The 17,416-nt window shown below is 36.8% G+C and overlaps 1 pseudogene; it reads left to right on the top strand.

Annotated features, from left to right (window-relative positions):
• The first annotated feature begins 14,859 nt into the window (after positions 1-14,859).
• LOC100152027 (olfactory receptor 1J4-like) lies at positions 14,860-15,769 on the top strand (annotated as a pseudogene).
• The last annotated feature ends 1,647 nt before the right edge of the window (positions 15,770-17,416 follow it).

The following is a 17,416-nucleotide window of genomic DNA, read 5'->3' as shown; positions in this document are numbered from 1 at the left end:
TACTCACCTAACCATGTTCTTTTTCACTCATATACCCTTCTCATAAATGCTTTAAAATGTTGTTTGTTGGTTACCCATGTCTCTAGCACTTTTTCTAACTGTCCTTTAAGTTGTCAAATCTACCTTCACCCCATGAACAAATATAAAATCATAATGGCTTAAATACTTAACTGTATGACAATACACCATCAAATTCTTAGAAGGGAACATACACAAAACATTCTTTGATATCAACCTTACAAATATTTTCTCAGATGAGTCTCTCAAAGAAACATAAATAAAAACAAACATAAACCAGTGGGACCTAATAAAACTGACAAGCTTTTGCACATCAAAAACCATAAAAAAGACAACTTACAGAAGGGGAGAAAATAGTATCAAAGGACGAAATTGATAAGGCCTTAATCTCTAAAATATACAAACAACTTATAGAACTCAATCAAAATTAACAAAAGCCCAATTGAAAAATGGGCAAAAGACCTGATTAGACATTTCTCCAAAGAAGATATATAGAGGGCCAAGATGTACATGAAAAAAATTATCGTCATCACTGATTATTAGTGAAAAGCAAATCAAGTCTACCAAGATACAACCTCACACCAGTCAGAATAACCATCATTAATAAATCCCAAAATAACAAATATTGGAGAGGGTGTGGAGAAAAGGGAACCCTCCTGCACTATTTGTGGGAATATAAATTGATATAGCCACTATTGAAGACAGTATGGAGGTACCTTAGAAAACTATATGTAGATCTACCATATGACTAAGCCATCCCACTCTTGAGTATATATCCAGACAAAACTTTCCCTGAAAAATACACATACACCTGCATGTTCATTGTAGCATTTTCAAAATATCCAAGACATGGAAACAACCTAAAAGTCCATCAGTGGATGAATGGATTAAGAAGATGTTCTATATATACACAATTGAAGACTACTGAGCCATAAAAAAGAATGAAATAATGCCATTTGCAGAAAAATGGATGGAACAAGAGACTCTCATGCTAAGTGAAGCAAATGAGAAAGAGAAAGACAAAAAACATATGTTATGACATATCTGAAGTCTAATATATGGAACAAATGAATATTTCTACATTAAGAAAATCATGGACATGGAGAAAAGACTTGTGGTTGCCAAGGGGGAGGGGGATGGAGTGGGAGGGACTGTGATTTTGGGGTTAATAGAAGCAAACTATTGCATTTGGAATGGATAAGCAATGGGATCCTGATGGATAGCACTGGGAACTATGTCTGGTCACTTATGATGGAGCATGATAATGTGAGATAAAAGAATGTATACATGTAAGTGTGACTGAGTCATCTTGCTGTGTAGTATAAAATTGACAGAACTATTTAAACCAGCTATAAAGGAAGAAATACAAATAATTATAAAAAATAAACATAATAAAAAAGAAGGAAAATAAAAAAATAAATCATCATTGTTATTTGATAAATCTCTTACCCTTCATTCAAACCTATTGTCCATTTATTCTTCGGTTAGCCTATATATCATATCAATAACTATGCAATTCAACCTGTGGTCTTAAAGCATCAAACACCTTTCTGTATATATGTAAGTGTGCTTAATTTTTTTTTCAGAGTGTTAACTTATTACTACATTTGGCTTTTTTGCATCTTTTAATATATATATATATAAATTTAAGTCTTATTATGGTCATGTATTGGGCATTTGTTTTTAAATTTTTAATTGATTAATTAATTTGAAGTATACTTGACTTACAATGTTGTGTTAGTTTCAAGTGTAGAGTAAAGTGATTTCAGGTTTAAATATAATATATATTATCTATTTTTTCAAGTTGTTTTCCATTATATGTTATTACAAAATATTGAGTATAGTTCCACATTCTATGCAATTGGTACTTGTTCATTATCTATTATATATGCATAGCAGTGTGTATATGTTAATCCAAACTCCTAATTTTACTTCCCCACCTTTCCCTCTTTGGGAACCATGTGTTTGTTTTTTATGTCTATGTTTCTATTTCTGTTTTGTGTATAAATTCAATTGTATCATTTTTAAGATACCACATATAAGCAATATCCCATGATATTTTTTTCTAACTGGCTTTCCTTAATTTAGTATGATAATCCTTATCTCCACCCATGTTTCTACAAATGGCATTATTTTATTCTTTATATGGCTGAGTGCCTATTCTATTAAATATATGTACCACATATTCTTTATCATTTATCTATTGAAGGACATTAATGTTTCTTCCAAGACCTGGCTATTTCACTTCCAAAGCTACAAATATTAAGATTCTATTGTTTACTTTTAGTAAAGTTCCAAATGCTTATTTTTGCAATGCAGCATAAAGTGAATAAAGTACATTTGATGGTTTTCTATGTTGTGATTCCACCTCTTGCACTTAATTGTGTGTATCATTGCACATTTAAATAATGTATAGTTTTGTTTTCCCATGGTTAAAATGTTCATAAGAATATTTGTCTGGGCTACTGGGAAGATTTAATTAGAAAGTATGTGTAAAACCCTTGGGACTGTGCCTCAAACTATCAACATTGGCTTGGAGGTTTGGATTGGAAATTTTTGATAACAGGATTTTAAGTGACTCAAAACAGGTAGGATGGTGCAAACTACACTGAAAGTCCATGACATAGCTTCAATAATTCTCTTCAAATGTAAGGAGCTTCATATTCTTTTTAAGAGTTGCCTCTTATGTGGTGCCCTTTTCCCAGCCATCATGTATAAAGTTAATATGTCAATAAGGCCCAGTTTGTTACCTGCATTATTAATAGTCCTTATCTTTATTTTTTTCTGCTTCTCATCATCTCTCATAAAATACATCAAAAATTGTATACAAAAGTCACATAATTATTATTGTGTTTTTTGTCTTTTTCTCCTTTTAGATGTCAATTCCTGCTTATTTATTTTTGATACTATGTTAAGATTACAGCTTAAACTCATGGGTTGTAATGTGTATATAGAGATTGAAATTATATATCAATATATGTCTTGTTCCCATCTCCCAATCTTTCTGACCCATCTCCAATGGGTAACCATTCCTTTAGTTTGCATGTTTCTAGTTTCTACAGTCTGTATTTCTTGTATATATATTTCCTGGCTGTATTCTCTGAGATCACTTAGAAGGCTTGCAAGCAACAAACATACATAATGCCAAATTTGATTTTTGAATATCAGTGTCTTCTAACAGGAACCAAAGTGACTTAGAAAAATGGCTGATTCTAGGACTGGGTCCAGGAAAAAACAAGACCAGGGAAATATTGCTTAGCTCAAAAATAAAAAGTGCTCAATTAATCATGGGGACACAGGACCCAGGTGGAAGGGGCTCCCATTGTCCAAATCTGGATAATTAGAGTTTCAAAATTAATAGCATCAGCAACTACTTACAATTCAGAGAATTAATAAGAATTCATGAGTCCATGATGATACAAATAAATCAATGAAAAAAAAATGAATGTGGAGTAAGGGGAAGTTCCTTCCTATCGGATAATTAAGCAAATCAGCATAGAGGAAGTGATCGAATTAGAAAATCACTATTTCGCCTTCCCATTTACAATGGTTTTTTCCACATGTGAATCATAAAAAGGTATTATATATAGTGGGTGAAATCATATTAAGAAAAGTGTTGAGGTTATATAGTCTTAAAATATCTACCAAATGATAGTTAATTACAAAGGTTAAAATAGGCTATTATTGTAGAAAACCTGCAATCACCACCTTAAACAATGGAACAATGATAAAATCACTAGTAATTGGAGGTTTTTTTTTTTCTTTTCAGGGTTGCATCTGTGCATATGGAAGTCCTCAGCCTAGGGGTAGAATCAGAGTTGCAGCTGCTGGCTGACATCACAGCCACAGGAACAACACATCTGAGATGCATCTACTGCCCACAGTGAAGCCTTGGGCAACACCTGATCAGTAACACAATCAGGAAGGTCAGATTTTGAACCTGCATCCTCATGGATACTAATCAGGTTTGTAACATGCTGAGCCACAAACTGAACTCCAAAGAACACAAATTATTTTTTTACAGTTTCAATTGTCAATTTATTTTACATGGCAGTTTACAGTTCACCAAGTAGAATGTTAATTCATTCTCAGAATGGCAAATATCCCATCTTAAGTGAGTGATGGAAAAACAAAATTCAATGCCAAATTCACTGACATATGTATATTTCATCTACAGTGATGCTGTGTACTTTTTAAAAATTTTTTTATATAATGATTTTTTATTTTTTAAATTATAGTTGTTGTACAGTTTTCTGTCAATTTTCTACTGTACAGCATGTTGACCCAGTTACACAGATATGTATAGGTTCTTTTTTCTCACATTATCATGCTCCATCATAAGTGACTACATATACTTTCCAGTGCTACACAACAGGATCTAATTGCTTATCCATTTCAAATGCATTAGTCTATATCTATTAACCCCAAGTTCCCAATTCTCCCACTCACTCTCCCTCCCCCTTGGCAACAAGGAGTCTATTCTCAAGTCCATAATTTTCTTTTCTATGGAAAGGTTAATTCAGGGAACACAAATTCTTAATGAACCTGTGCAATTCTTAAAAAAATCTGGGAATGTGGAGTTCCCATCATGGCTCAGTGGTTAACAAATCTGACTTGGAACCATGAGGTTGCAGGTTTGATACCTGGCCTTGCTCAGTGGGTTAGGGATCTGGCATTGCCATGAGCTGTGGTATAGACTGCAGATGTGGCTTGGATCCCACATTGATGTAGCTCTGGCATAAGCCAGAGGCTACAGCTCTGACTCGACCCCTAGCCTGGGAACCTCCATATGCTGTGAGAGTGGCTGTAGAAAAGAAAAAGAAAAAACAAAAATCTGGGAATGTAAGGCTTATGTTTGGTATTATTTAATGTACATGGGTAAAGCCCTTGGCCTAAGACACAAAACTTCATAAAATTTTTCAGCATGTTGGACAATAGTTTGTGGACTATTCTAGCTCCAAGCAGCTATACTAACGTCTTTATCTAAATATAATTTGGAGGGTCTGGGTAGCTCAGTCAGTAGAGAATCAAACTTTTAATTTTAGGGTCCAAAGTTCAAGTCCCTCTCCAGGCACCTTGTGAAATTTAGTTTGCCAACAATGTTATGTTCTGGTGTATTATATAGTGATTTGACATTTTCATACATTATGAAATGATCACCACAATTATTAATCTAGTAACTATCTGTCCCCAAAATATTTTACAGTATTGTGTATCATATTCTCTATGCTGTATATTAAATCCACAAGGTTGCTTTATTTTATAACTGGAGGTTTGTTCCTCTTCACCTACATCACCTATTTCATCCCTCTCCCCCAGAAACTGCCCCCTCTGGCAACCACTGGTTTCTTCTCTGTATTTATGAATCTGTTTTCATTTGGTTTTGTTGATTTGTTGGCCCCAGATATGTGTGATACCATAATATTTATCATCGTCTCTCTGTCTGATTTCACAGAGCGTATTAACTCTAGATCCATCCATATTGTTTGAACATGGCTGTGAACTGTAAGATGCACTTGAATAGCTCCTTCATGGCTGTGTGTTTGCCAAAGAAGGTGGCAAATATTTTTAACTTCCAGGAAGGGAAGGCACAGAGAGTTGTTTTCACTGTTGGGGATTAAATTTCATGCTTTTGTGTGTGGATGTCCAATTTCACAGCCTCATTTATTGAAGAGACTCAGCTTTCCCTATTATGTGCTTTTGGTTCCCTTGTCAAAGATCAGTTGATCATGTATGTGTGGGTTTCATTCTGTGCTCCATATTCTGTTCCATTTTTTATATGTGTATTTTTTTAATAACCCAGAACATTATTCCTTCCCTCCTTTTTATTTATTTTTTCTTTCTTTAATTTGTTTTTTATTGTTATTTACCCCAACACACTTTTTTTTCCACTGTACAGCATGGGGAACTAGTTACATATATATGTATACATAATTTTCTCTCCCATTGTTGTGCTGAGTTATAAGTATCTAGGCACAGTTCTCAGTGCTACACAGCAAGATATAATGACAATACTATACTGTGTTGATTTCTAAAGGTTTGAAATATAGAATGCAATCAGGAAGTGTGATGCCTAAAGTTTTGTTCATTTTGATCAAGATGGCTTTGGCTTTTGTTGGTCATTTGTGGTTTCATATGGGTGGAATAAATGATGGTGATGGGATGTGAGCTCCAACAGACTTCAGCGTCAATGATGTGGGATCTCAAGATATGGTAATATACCATATTTGGTCTTTTCATCAGTGGATGGAGTTGCAGATTCCATTGTAGGTTCTTCAAAGTTCAAGGGTGTTCGTGGCCTATCCTTCTACTCATGAGCATGTAATGTGAAGACCAATTTGTTGCTGAAATTAGAGACATCTTCTGGGACTCCTGTAGTTCAGTCCCTTTCGTCCCTGTGCTGGATCCATCTCCAGAGGAAGGAAAGACATTGGACAATCAACTCAGTTGTCGTCTTCTCTAACCAGAAGCTTGAGGATGTGTTCCCCGGGGTCTCAGTCCTGTTGATAAATGTGGATATTGCTCTTTTTTCTTGTAAACAGGTGGGGAAGTGCTAAATATCCTCAGGCCATGGAGGCATGGGTAATGAGTCCATAGGTAGTGGCCTGGACTAGCAGAGATCAGAACAAGTTGGGGAACCATTGCTTGGCCTAGATATGTGCATTCATGTGAGGACTAGGAAAAAGAGATAGAGAAATGTGTGTTTACTTTGACCATGTAGCCATGTGTTTTTAGTTCTATTTTGAATATCTTGGGGAATCGCCACACTGTTTTCCATATTGGTGGCACCATTTTACCTCACCACCAACAGTGTAGAACTGTTCTTGTTTGCATGATATTTAAGTCCTGTGTAACAAAAGATTTCATTTTAAAGTTGTAAGTATGTTGGTATGAATCCATACGAACCTCACTTCTGAGTAGAATGAGTATGGGTTGGAGTGGGCCAAAACGCAGCACCTGGGGTTTTGGTTTTGTGTCACTGTGTGTCATGCAGTGTATCTGTTTGTATGTATAGCACATTCACAATCTACTTCTCCTCTCCTTGGATGGCTGTAGAGCAGAGAGAGCTATGTGAGGGCCTTGGAAAGATGTGTATGCATTTGACCTGATCAGACAGCCTCTTCCTTTGTCTCAGCTCTAGATAAACAGGCAACAAACAAAATCCTCTTTATGCTTATTTGGTGAAACTTTGTCTAAATGGCTACTGATCATCTCTCATTATTCCTCATTGATGTTTAATGACTTCCATATTTCCACCCTGGGGAATAAGATGGGGTCAGGTTTGGAAACTTCACTACTTAATCAGATGGCTGTTAATTCTGATATAGGTCATTGGACCTACAGCATCTATAATATCTCAGCTCTCTGGTCAACTCATCGGGCAAATTCACATGTCCCTCAATTTGTCTGTATGCTCAGAATTGAGCCATTTTATTTTATTTTAATTTATTTTACTTTATTTTTATTTCCCCAATACATTATTTTTTTCTACTATACAGCATGGTTACCCAGTTACATGTACATATATACATTATTATTTCTCACATTATCATGCTGCATCATAATTGACCAGACATATTTCCCAGGGCTGCACAGCAGTATCTCATTGCTAATCCATTCCAAAGGCATTACTCTGCATCTATTAACCCCAAGTTCCCAATCCATACCATTTACCTTCCTCTTGGCAATCACAAGTCTATTCTCTAAGTTCATAATTTTTTATTCTGCAGAAAGGTTTATTTGTGCCATATATTATCCAAGATAAAAGTGATATCAAATGGTATTTGTCTTTCTCTTTCAGACTTACTTCACTCAGGATGAGAGTCTCTAGCTCCATCCATGTTGTTGCAAACGGCATTATTTTGTCCATTTTTGTGGCTGAGCAGTATTCCATTGTGTATATATACCACATCTTCCTAATCCAATCATCTGTCAATGGACATTTGTTTGTTTCAATGTCTTGGCTGTTGTGAATAGTGCTGCAGTGAACATTCAGGTGCATGTGTCTTTTATAAGGAAAGTTTTGTCCAGCTATATGCTCAAGAGTGGGATTACTGGGTCAGATGGTAGTTCTATATATAGATTTTTAAGGTACCTCCATATTGTTCTCCATAGTGGTAGTACCATCTTCCATTCCCACCAACAGTGCAGGAGGGTTCCCTTTTCTCCACATCCCCTCCAGCATTTGCTCTTTATTGATGTATTAATGATGACCATTCTGACCAGTGTGAAGTGGTTTATCATGGTTGCTTTGATTTGAATTTCTCTAATAATCATGTATGTTGAGCATTGTTTCATGAGGTTGACATCCATCTGTATCTCTTCTTTGGAGAATTGTCTATTCAGGTCTTAGGACATTTTTTTTAATTGGGTTGTTGTCTTTCTCACTGTAGAGTTGTATAAATTGTTTGTACATCTTAGAGATTAAGCCCATGTCAGTTGCATCACTTTAAACTATTTTCTCCCATTCTGTAAGTTGTCTTTTTGTTTTCTTTTGGTTTCCTTTGCCATGCAGATGCTTGTCAGTTTGATTAGGTCCCATTGGTTCTGTTTTTTTTTTTTTTTTAATTTCTGTTGCTTTGGAAGACTGACCTGAGAAGAAATTCATACTGTTGATGTCAAAGAATGTTTTGCCTATGTTCTCTTCTAGGAGTTTGATTGTGTCCTATCTTATGTTTAGGTCTGTCAGCCATTTTGAGTTTATTTTTATGCATGATGTCAGGCTGTGTTCTAGTTTCATTGATTTGCATGCAGCTGTCCAGGTTTCCCAGCAATACTTGCTAAAAAGACTGTCTTTTCCCATTTTACGTTCTTGCCTACTTTGTCAAATATTAATTGACCATATGTGTCTGGTTTTATTTCTGCATTCTCTATTCTGTTTCATTGGTCTGTCTGTCTGTTTTGGTAACAGCATTGCACTCTCTTGATGACTGTGGCTTTGTAATATTGCCTGAAGTTTGGGAGAGTTATGCCTCCTGATTGGTTTTTGTTCCTCAGAATCATTTTGGCAATTCTGGGTATTGTGTGGTTCCATATAAATTTTTGAATATTGTTTGGAATTTGTTTGTTCTAGTTTTGTGAAAAATGTCATGGGTAATTCGATAGGAATAGCAACAAATCTGAATCTGTATATTGTTTGGGTTGTATGGCCATTTTAACTATATTAACTTTTCCAACCCAGGAGTATGGAATATCTTTGCATTTCTTTACATCTTCTTTTATTTCCTCAATTAATATATTATAGTTCTCAGCAGATAAATATTTTACTTCCTTTGTCAGGTGTATTCCAGGTATTTGATTTTTTTGGGTACATTGTTAAAAGGTATTGTATTTTTATATTCCTTGTCTAATATTTCATTGTTAGTATACACAAATGGGACTGATTTCTGAATGTTAATCTTATATCCTGCTATGCTGCTGAATTTGTTGGTCAGTTCAAATAGTTTTTGGATTGAGTCCTTAGGGGTTTCTAAATATAGTATCCTGTCAACTGCATACAGGGACAATTTTAATCTTCTCTTCCTTGTTGGATTCCTTTTATTTCTTTGGTTTGTCTGATTGTTGTGACTAGGTCTTCCAGTATTATAATGAATAAGAGTGGTGAAAGTGGGCACCCTTGTCTTGTTCCATATTTTAGTGGGAAGGATTTGAGCTTCTCTCTATTGAGTATTATATTTGCTGTGGGTTTGTCATAAATGGCTTTGATTATGTTAAGGGATGTTCCCTCTATACACACTTTGGTAAGAGTTTTGATCATGAATGGATGTTGGCTTTTGTCAAATGCATCTATTGAGATGATCAAGTGGTTTTGACTTATCTTTTGTTAATATGGTATATGACATTGATTGATTTGCATAAGTTGAATCATCCTTCTGCACCTGGGATGAATCCCACCTGGTTGTGGTGTATGATCTTTTTGATATGTTGTTGGATATGGTTGGCTAAAATTTTGTTTAGATTTTTGCATCTTTATTCATCTAACATATTGGCCTATAGTTTTCTTTCTTAGTGGTATCTTTGTATGGTTTTGGTGTTAGGATGATGGTGGTGTCATAGAATGTCTTCTGGAGTGTTGCTTTATCTTCAAACTTTTGAGTAAGTTTAAGCAGGATGGTTATAACTTCCCCTTTGTATGTTTGGTAGAATTCGCCTGTGAAGCCATGTGGTCCTGGACTTTTACTTGTAGGGAGTGTTTTTATGACATATTCAATGTTATTTCTAGATATTGATCTGTTCAGGTAATCTACTTCTTCTTGATTCAGTTTTGGCAGGCTTTAAGTAACTAGAAAGTTGTCCATTTCTTCTAGGTTGTTAAATTTGTTGGCATACAATTGTCAGTGGTATTCCCTCGTGTTTTTTTGTATTATTGTAATATGTGTTGTCGGGTATCCTTTTTAATTTCCTATTTTGTTTATTTGAGGTTTTTTCTCTCCTCTTCTTGGTGAGTCTAGCCAGAGGTTTGCCAATTTTGTTCACCTTTTCGAGGAACCACCTCTTGGTTTGATTGATTTTGTCTATTGCTTTTGAATCTCTATTTTATTGATTTTCTGTTTGATATTTATGATTTCCTTCCTTCTGCTGAATTTAGGGTTTCTGTTGTTGTTGTTGCTCTATTCTTCTTTTTGTAATTCATTCAAGTAGTGAATTACATTGTCCAATTTATATTTTTCTTCTTTTTTGAGGAAGATCTGTATTGCTATGAACTTCCATCTGAGCACTGCTTTTGTGGCATCCCATAGATTTTGAGTGGTTTTGTCTTCTTTATCATTTGTATCGAGGTATTTTTTTAATTTCCTTCTTGATTTCCACATTGACCTATTAATTTTTTAGTATTTTTAGTAGCATGCTGCTTAGTTTCCATGTAGTCAGTTTTTTCTCATTTCTTTTCCTGTGGTTGATTTCTAGTTTCTTTCCATCATGGTCAGAGAAGATGCTTCAAATAATTTCTGTAGTCTTAAATTTGTTGAGGTTCACGTTGTGCCCAAGTATGTGATCAATCCTTGAGAATATTGCATGTGCACTTTAGAAGAATATATATTCTGTTTTTTTGGGAGGTAATGTCCTGAAAATGTCAATTAAGTCTAAAGTTTCTATTGTGTCCTTTAGGATCTCTATTGCCTTATTGATTTTCTCTCTAGAGGATCTGTCCATTGATATGAGTGGGGTGTTAAAATCTCCTAATATTATTGTATTCTCATAAATTTCTCCTTTTATGTCTGTTAGGATTTATTTTAGGTATCTCGGTGCTCCAATATTAGGGACATATATATTGATGATTGTAATATCCTCCTGAATGGATACTTTAACCATTAAAGTATGTCCTTCTTTGTCTTTATGACCTTCGTTTTAAAGTTTATTTTTACCGATATGAGTATTGCAATTCCTACTTTCCTGTCTGGTCCATTGGCATGAAATATCTTTTTCCATCACCTCAATTTCAATCTCTATGTGTCCTTTGCCCTAAGGTGAGTTTCTTGTAGACAGCAGATTGAAGGTTTTCGTTTTTTTTATCCAATCAGCCACTACCTGTGTTTTGATTGGAGCATTCAGTCCATTGACAATTAAGGTAATAATTGATAGATGATTGTTTATTGCCATTTTAAACCTTGCTTTCCAGTTGATTCTATGATTCTCCATTATTCCTTTCTTTTTTTGGTTGGATGGCCTCCAATTGTTTTCTGCTTGAGTTTTTTTTTTTTTCAGTTTTGTGAATGTAATGGCCAGTTTTGTTTTGTGGTTGCCCTGTTTTTTAAGTGTGTTAACCCCTTCCTATATCTGCTTCCTTTAGCCTGATAGTCATATAGGCTCAAACAAATCAGTAAAATAAAAAAAAAGAATCTCTATTTTCTTACTTTCCTTTCCCACATTTTATGATTGTGATATCTTTTTTTTTTTTTTTTTTTTTTTTTGTCAAACATCTTCATGTTTAGATCTGTCTTCTGGCTTATTTAAGTGATTGTTTTCCAATTGTGGTTTCATCCATCCTAATTCTTCTTAATTTTTTTTAATTTAGGGAAGCTGTCTCATTATTTCTTCTACAATGTGTTAGTACTGCTATACTCTTTTAGCGTTTGTTTTTTAGAAAAATTCTCTTTACCCTTCTATTTTAAATGATTTTCTTGCTAGATAGATTATTCTATGCTGCATTTTTTTCCTTTCAGCATTTTAAATATATCTTGTCATTCACTTCTGGCCTGTTGTGTTTCTCTAGAGAAATCAGCTGATAGCCTTATGGAGGTTTGCTTATCATTAACACTTTGCTTTTCTCTTGCTGTCTTTAGAATCCTCTCTTTATCTTTAAATTTTGCCATTTTAATTGTAATATATTTTGGTGTGGACCTGTTGGGGTCCACCTTGTTTGGGGCCTTTTGTGCTTCCTGTGTCTTGATATCAGTATCCTTTAGATGTGGAAAGTTTTCAGGCATAATATCTTCTAATATATTTTCAATCCTGTTTTGTTTTTTCTTCTTCTAGAATTCCTATTATGTGTAATTTGTCCCTCATTATATTATCCCATAGGCCTCTTAGATTGATTTCATGTTTACTCATTTGGTTTTGTGTCTGCTGTCTTGTTTGCATGATTTCCATTATTCTATCTTCCATATCACTATTTCATTCCTCGGTATTATTCCTTCTGCTCCTTTTTGCTTTTAGTTCAGTTTGTATCTCTGATACAAACTTCCTTATATTTTCTAGTTCTTTTCTAAAGGAATCTGCATTACTAGTCATATTGTCTCCTCATTCCTTCAGTATTTTTACTATCTCCCTTGTGGACTCAAAGTCTGTCAAGCACCAGAGGTCTGTTTCATTGTTACCTGATTTAGGTGAATTCTCCTGTTCCTTTAACCAGGAATGGTTTCTGAGCTTCTTCATCTTGCTTGTGTTTTCTTTTCTTTTTCTTTGAATTTGGGAAAGCCAAACTGCACTCCTGTACCACTATTCCTATGCAAGGATAACTCTTTGTATTTTTGGGGAATTACCATTTATTTTTTGTTGTGCGAATTTGAATATTTGCTGTCTCTTTCTTCAGTGTGAGCAGGCTGATATCCCCAGGGTGCTTACTGTGTTTTCAGGGAGAAGGAGGCAATGAGTTGGGCAGGAATCAGTGCCTGGTCATTGGCCTCTCAGTGGAAGGAAAGACCTGCAAGAAGGTGGCACAGGCAACTTCTAGTTGCAGGACGTGGGAAGTGGCAATGAGTTCTAGGCAGATCTACAAGGTGATCAGAGTATTTGGCAATAGCAGCAACACAATGAGTGAGTTCCCAGAGGTGTGAGAGCAACAACAGCTTGTGTTTGATAGCAATGGCCTACTATGAAGTGATTAGAACCACAGGTGGTGCCTGTATAGTGACCCCTAGTGGGAGCAGTCCATGACTTTCTCTTTAGTCAGTGATAACTGTGGTGGTTTTCCCCTGACAACTGTAGACCATGCATGAAACAACCCATCTCACTTAGTCCACATAGGAGGTGCTCTATAGGCTGCTCCTATTTGCAGAACCCTGGGAAGAGACAGAGATCAGTCAGGTGGGTACTGCCAAAAGCATTTGGCAGTGGCAGCGGCAGGGCAGGTGTGTTCCCATGTGTGCGAGAGCACCAACAGGTGGTGTTTGGTCACAATTCCCTCCTCTGTGGTGCCCTTGAGGTGATGGGGGGGCAAGTGGTGTCTGTTCAGAGACCCCTAATGGTGGTGAGCCACTCCCACTCCTGGAATCAGGAATAACTTTGGTGGTTTTCCCCTGCTGCCTGCAGATGACACAAGAAGCACCCCATCCCACTTAGCCCAGTCAGAAGGTGCTGCACAAGCTGCTCCTAGTTGTAGGGTTGTGGAAAGGGACAGTGGCCAAGTGTCTAGGTGCTGCCAAGAGTGTTTGGCAGTGGCAGCTGCAGGGCTAGTGTGTTTCCAAGGCAGTGAGAGCAATAGCATATGGTGCTTGGTTTCAATGCCCTCTTTTTTTCTATTTTGCCAACCCCTAAGTTGACTAGGGTCTCAGATGAGGCTCATTCACAGTGGTGGCAAGCCATGCCCCCCTCTGGCCTCTGAGACAACCTCTTCTGTCTGTCCCTGCCACCCATAGATTGTGCAAGAGACACCACATCACACACAGCCCCCTGATGCCCTAAGCCCACACAAGAGGTGCCTGGCCACCAGTAGCCTGCACAAGAAGCACCCAGTCTCCCCTAAAGGAACAAAAGGCTCCTTGCCACCTGTAGCCTTCTCTAGAGTCTCCTCACCCTCTGAGAGCCAGTGGGCATGTGCATGCTCCAGTGCAGGGAGTTTTCTATGGAGTCCGTCCCTCCTCTTGCCTTCCCCAACAATGGCACTTTGCCTCTCCGACAGGTCTGGACTTTCTCCCAGGTTCCCTCTCCCATGGCGTTCCCTTCCACCACCTGTGGTGCACTGCTCCTTAACCCCTCAGTCTGTCCCCACACATCCAGCCCCAGTGTGGGACTGACCTCCTCCAGAGCCTAAGTCTCAGTGCCAAACCCCTGCCCCAGCATCTTAGGTTGAGGTGTCCAGGACAGTGGTTAAGATGATCTGTGCAGTTCTCACTCTGCTTTGCTGTTCTCAGTCTGGATGCTGTGCTTTTTTCAGTGACTTTGAGGTCCCTCTGACTTGGGTGATCTTTCCATCACTTAGGTGGCTTCCCAGGATATGGGCTTCTTTTCTCCTTCCCAGATCCCTCTCAGAAATGCTAGTCCTGTCCTGATTACTTTTCTGTCTCTCTCTTTATTTCTTTTGTTCAACATAGTCATGTCAGTTGTTTCTTGACCTTTTTGGAGTTTTAAGTTCTTCTGGCAGCATTTCCCATTTCTCTTCATTCCCAGAAAAAGAAAAGAAGCATGAGGAGGGATAACCAGAGCAGTGTGTCTGAGTTCTTCCTCCTGGGGCTCCCCATCCACCCAGAGAAGCAGGGCATGTTCTTTGCCCTCTTCCTGGGCATGTACATGACCACAATCCTGGGGAATCTGTTCATCATCTTGTTAAACAGACTGGACTCTCGCCTCCACACCCCCATGTACTTCTTCCTCAGCCATTTGGCCCTCACAGATGTCTCCTATTCCTCTGTCACTGTCCCTAAGATGCTTATGAACATGCAGATACAGGATCAATCACTTCCCTATGCAGAGTGTGTAACACGGATTTTTTTTCATAATTTTTGGTTGCATTTATAACCTTCTTCTTGAAATGATGGCCTCTGACACGTATGTAGCCATTTGTCACCCTCTTCAATAGGCCATCATTGTGAGGGAGGAACTGTGTATAAGTCTATGGGCTGGATCCTGGCTCCTCTCCTGTGCCAGTGCCCTGACCCACACACTTTTCTTGGCTTAAGTCTCCTTCTGTTCTGACTACATCTTCCCCCACTTCTTCTGTGACCTCAGTGCCCTGCTTAAGCTGTCCTGCTCAGACACTTCTCTCAATGAGCTGGTTATATTCACTGTAGGGGCTGAAGTTGTCATTTTTTTCATTGAGTGTCATCCTGGTCTCTTATGATCACATTAGGATTTCCATCCTGAGGGACCCCTCTACTAAAGGGATCTTCAAAGCCTTGTCCACTCTGTGGTGTCTATGTTCTATAGAAAAATGATGGCAGTGTAGTTTTCCTCATCATCAGGCCAGTCCCCTGACAAAGACATTATTTCTTCAGTGATGTACACAGTGGTCACCGTCATGCTGAACTCTTTTCGTTTACAGCCTGGGAAACAGAGACATGACATTGGCTCTGGGAATTCTTTTCAGAAACAATAACCTTTCAGCCAAGAGACAATAAACTAACCATGTTCTTATTTCACCTACTGACCTTGTTAGAAAAGCCTTAAAATGTTTTGTATTGATCACCCATGTCTCTAGCACTTTTCTAACTTTCTTTTCAACGCTCGTTGTTATTGGAATAATCTCTTCCCATTTGGTCATATCTCTTGTCCTTTTATTCTTTCATAACTTTACATATGACATCACATTCATCTTGTGTCTCAAAGCCCTAAACTCCTTTGTGTGTATGTGCATGTGTGTGTTTAAGTTTTGGGTTTTTTCCAGTACTTAACAATATTATTACATTTGACATTTTTACAGCTTTTTTGAAGTATACAAATATTTTAAGAATTATTATGGTGATCTATTCTTGAGTATTAGTTTTTCAATTTTTATTTGATTAATTAATTTGGATTATAGTTGTCTTACAATTTTTTTTAGTTTCAGGAATATAAAAAATGATTGTACCATATATGTATTTTTTAGGTTGTTTTCCCTTATATGTTATTGCAAAATATTTAGTAGAGTTCCATGTGCTATACAATTGATCATTGTTACCAATCTATTTTATATATAGAAGTGTGTGTATCTCAAACTCCTATGTTTTCTCTCCCCACTTTCCCCTTTGGTAACCATAAATTTGTTTTCTGTCTGTGGGTATTATTTTTGTTTTGTGTACAAGTTAATTTGTATTTTTTTGGTCTTTTTGCCAATTCTTGGGCCGTTTCCATGGCATATGGATGTTCCCAGGCTAGGGGTTGAATCAGAGCTGTAGTCACCGGCCTACACCAGAGCCACAGCAATGCAGGATCTGAGCCATGTCTATGACCTATACCACAGCTCATGGCAATGCCAGATCCTTAACCCACTGAGCAAGGCAAGGGATTGAACCCACAACCTAATTGTTCCTAGTTGGATTCATTAACCACTGAGCCATGACAGGAACTCCTGTATCATTTTTTTAAAAATACCACATTTAAGTGATATCGTATGATGTATATTTTTCTCTGTCTAGTTTACTTCATTTAGTATGATAATTTATAACACCATTGATGTTGCTATAAATGGTACTATTTCATTCTTTTTTTGGTTGATTAATATTCTGTTGTATATATATGAAGCATATCTTCATTATCATTCATCTGTTGATGGACATTTACATTGCTTCCATGACTTGGCTTCTTGCCTTCCAAAGCTACAAATATTCAGTTAAGTTTCTTATGTTTAGTTTTAGTAAAGTCCAAAATGTGTATCTTCTCAATGCAGTAACAAGTACTTTTGATGATTTGCTAAAATATAAATAAATTTTAATTTAATTGTTCTTTTGACAATAGTGGAGCAGAGAGTAGTCAATCCAATTACCAAATTTCCCTGTTCCAGGAAGAATAATTTCCCCCCTAAACTGGATATTTGTGTGGAGACCAGTCTACAGCTATTGGATAAATTTTAGTCTGGGAAATGAGTGTTATCTTTTCCACTGAGATCTCACTTCTAATACAAAAAAAGCTAAATGCATGAATTTATAAATTATGCACCCAGAAATATCTATGGGTATGTCTACTACGTGCCAGGCAATTTTCTACATTCTGGGAATACACATTAAAAAAGAGGTATTCCATTGTAGCATTTACATTCCAGCATTCC

This window comes from Sus scrofa, chromosome 1 (genome assembly GCF_054392235.1).
Source record: "Sus scrofa isolate SSC_HxYL_T2T_F1_AM1 chromosome 1, Sscrofa_HxYL_maternal_Yorkshire_Landrace_v2.0, whole genome shotgun sequence".
Taxonomy (NCBI): Eukaryota; Metazoa; Chordata; class Mammalia; order Artiodactyla; family Suidae; genus Sus; species Sus scrofa.
The sequence above is the reverse complement of the archived record's forward strand: the minus strand, read 5'-3'. Positions and strand labels throughout refer to the sequence as shown.